Source organism: Otolemur garnettii, unplaced genomic scaffold, assembly GCF_000181295.1.
Source record: "Otolemur garnettii isolate 467f Iridium unplaced genomic scaffold, OtoGar3 scaffold00191, whole genome shotgun sequence".
In the NCBI taxonomy this organism is placed as follows: domain Eukaryota; kingdom Metazoa; phylum Chordata; class Mammalia; order Primates; family Galagidae; genus Otolemur; species Otolemur garnettii.
Genome location: NW_003852586.1, coordinates 2,397,897 through 2,401,585, shown reverse-complemented (window position 1 = coordinate 2,401,585; position 3,689 = coordinate 2,397,897). Strand labels below are relative to the sequence as shown.

General features: G+C 37.0%; 1 pseudogene; it reads right to left on the bottom strand.

Annotated features, from left to right (window-relative positions):
• Positions 1–2,470: 2,470 nt before the first annotated feature.
• LOC100954151 lies at positions 2,471–3,076 on the bottom strand (annotated as a pseudogene).
• Between the last annotated feature and the right edge of the window lie 613 nt (positions 3,077–3,689).

The window sequence follows — 3,689 nt, the reverse complement described above, 5'->3', positions numbered from 1 at the left end:
AGGCAAGTTCGATCTCATTTCTCTTGGCCAGTAACTCAGTTTTAGTGATTTTCTTGGCCAAGAGGGGACCCAGTCAGTCAGATGCTGAGGGGTGGGAGCCTTAAGAATTTATTTTAGTTCATCATTAGTAGTTCTCAAACTATGCTCTGTGTAAGATTCACAGGGAAAATTGGTTGAAAATGAAGATTGCTGGTCTTCATCAGATACCAGATTTAAGCCTTGCTTTAGGGCCTGGAAATCTGCGATTTGGACAAGGATCTCAAATGATTCAAAGGAATAACATGATTGGTTTGCTTTTTTTTTTTTTTTTTTTTTGGTGGATAGAGTCTTGATTTATATAACTCCGATTGTTCTCAAAGTCTAGCCTGAAGCCATCCTTCTGCCTCAGCCTCCTGAGTAGCTAAGATTGCAGGTGCAAACCACTGCACTTGTCTACATTTTTAGATGATATCTCCTTTAACCTCTATACAATTAAGAGAATGCCTAGTTGATTAGGTTGGTGGTCTCTCTTTAGCAACTCTGAAGTCAGGCTTTCTGTTCAAATCCAGACCCTACCATTTAGCACCTGTTCAGTGGTTCATATTGGTTGAGCTAACCATCTCATACTCCTGTCCTTATCTGTGAGGCTTCATGTGAACCTGAGTACCTACTTCAGAAAGACACTGTGCAGATTGATTTAAGTATGTGTGTTATTTGGCATATAGCAGTAAGTGCTCAAAAAATGGTAGGTATAATAATGATAATTATTGTAATCCAAGAATAACGGTAGGTAGTAGTTTTACTATGACTCTACTTTTTAAGGGGAAGAGGGGTAGGACATAAAGTTGTGAACACAGTAAGTGGTAAAGTGCTTGGAAAATGGTTAGATGATTGCTTCAAAACAGAGAAGTATCCTCAATGAATCCCCAAGAATTAAAAAAAAAAAAAACAGAGAAGTGTCCTGACTACTGTTGTTCTTTCTTCTGAAGCAGATTTGTTTTGAAGTATAATCATCATTTTATACTTTCCATGTATTTACTAAGTCTGTGAGTAGTGGGTATTATTATTGCTGTACTGAAGTTTTTTTCTCGTTGTTTATTTTTACAAAAGCAAAATAATACCTGCCCCAGAGAAGGAAATAGTATTTCCTTCTGACAAACATCTAAAAGATGTCATGAACACAGATAGAGAATATAGAAGAATCAGTATTGGAGGGAGTACGTGGAGTTCAGTCAGATGTTGGGTTAATTTCTTTCTTTCCTTTTTTTTTTGAGACAGAGTTTCTCTGTCATCCAGGCTAGAGTACCATGGCCTCAGCCCAGCTCATAGAAACCTCAAACTCCTCAGTTCAAGCTGTCCTCCTGCCTCAGCCTTCTGAATAGCTGGTACTATAGGTGCCTGCCACAAACTTAGCTAATTGCTCTATTTTTAGGAAAGATGGGTTCTTAGCTCTTGTTCAGTTTGGTCTTGAACTCCTGAGCAAAAGTGATCTTCCTGCTTTGGCCTCCCAAAGTGCTGGAATTAGAGGTGTGAGCCACTGTGCCTCAGCAATTACATACACCTACTGCCTTATATTCTTAAATGTTAAAATTTACATGCCTGCATTGTCTCATTTAATCTTTATAATATCCCTAGAAGGAAGTTACTATTATAATCTCACTTTCAAAGATGTCTTCATTTTTTAAAATGAATTTAGGTTTTAATTTATATAGCCAAGCAACAGTATGTGGAGGAACTCAAGCTTGAACCTACAACTATTTGATCTTAAATCCCAGGTAGCCTGGGTACCAAACTGCCCCTCCCACCCAGTAGCTGAGGGTCTGACATGGGTGTGGCTTCCTGAGAAGATGAAGTAGGGCAGCAAAGGGGCATCACAAACTCTAAGCAGTGCATGCTTCTTCCTAAAGTTCTTTTCTTTTTTAAAAAAAAGTGCACAGTATACTAATATTTTGTATCTTGTAATTACTTCTCACAGCAGTGATTCTAAACATCATGGAACTGCTCCCTATAATAAGCAAATATTATAAGTGTTTTACACATAATTTCACAGATTTTTGGCCTCCCTAAAGCTTATTCATGGACTCTGTTTTCAAAAGTGGTCACAATTTCCAGAAATTGACCCATTTTCTCATATACATCCTGAAAATGCCACCTTCTTAAAATCTTCAACTTATTTTGTAAGCCAATCAAGGTTACCAGTTAAAAACTACCTAGAATACTAATGAGCAAAAAGACATCCAGTTTGAAAATATTTTATTAAACATTTTTGGATGTTGCCTCCTACCTCTTAAGAATAAAACATGCATTTCAATAAAAACAAATCTATTTTCCCTTATGTGAAAATACATGAATGAAATGTATATAAATATTTAAAAGCAAAATATTTCACTGCCAAAACTTTAAAATATCTCAAGAGCACAACATATTTTAAACACATTTAAGATCATATAGCTATTTCAGTATTCTTAAGAATGATGAATGATTAGCCTGTCTACGGCTTAGGATCTGTTTCCAAGCTTATTTCTTCAGCTTCTTCTCCCTCTGAGAGCTTTTCATTATTTTCGAGTTTCTTTGCTGAAGTTCATGCATGGTACTAAGAAGAATGTGAAACTGTTTCCATCCCAACTCCAGCTTATCTTCAACGCTTTCTTTAATATGTGAGAGATGTTCTAATTCTTTTCCCAGAGCCTCTAGTTCCTTTAATGTTTCATGCCTGTCTGGATGATGCTGGATCACTTTTGTCAAAGCATTATATTTTTTTTTGTATTTGTTTTGCTTGAAGAATTTACTTTTTGCACTCAGCAATCTTTTCATGTGCTCCAGCAATGCTGCATTCTATTTCTTTGTAGATGTTTTCACATTTTAATTGAAATTTCCCATTTCTCTTAGATTCATATCATATACCAACAAAGTTTTGCCCATTGAAAATTCACATTGAAACAGTGTGATCAGCATGCATTGGTACTGGCTATATGCTTCTTCTTGGGATCCAGAGTTGCACCATTTAATGAAACTTTACCAGCAGATTAATTCTCCGATCATCTCAAGCACCATCTCCATCAATTAGGAGACATTTCCTTATGACTTCATCACCCATTTCAGCTTGATATTTTTCAAAAGCTCAGTTGAGGAAAACAGTATTTATGGAAGCTGAATAAGCTGTAGTTTGTCTTCCGATATTTATAAGGTCACGGCTCCCATGGTGCGGTAGATACAGCAGCCCTAAAGTTCTTTACTAATATCTTGAGAAAAAACATAAAAAAAGGACCTTTTTCAGAAAGTGCCTTTCAGTTCTTCCTCTAACTAACTTTTGATCCACACTGAATATTCTTTATCCCAAACAGATGCAGACCATGTGGGTGTGTGCTCAGGTTTACAGAGTTTTTACTCAGTAGCCTTGTGAAAGGAAGGCAGAAAAAATAATTTAAAACTAAAATTGGCTGTGCTGCTTCCACCTTCTCAGGGAAGTGTTGTAATTCACATCAGAAAGGGAAAAAAGAGTTCTGTCCCCTATGGAAAAAAATGGGGATAGCAAGCAAAAAATCACTCAACTAATTAAGAAAGAAAAAAACAATCTAAGCCACCTCCCACTTTCCTTCTCTTTACCAAGAATAGGTTGAGCAACTGAAACCACAAAGATGGTGGCACCTGTGGCTCAAAGGAGTAGGGCGCCTGCCCCATATGCCAGAGGTGGTGGGTTCAAACCCAGC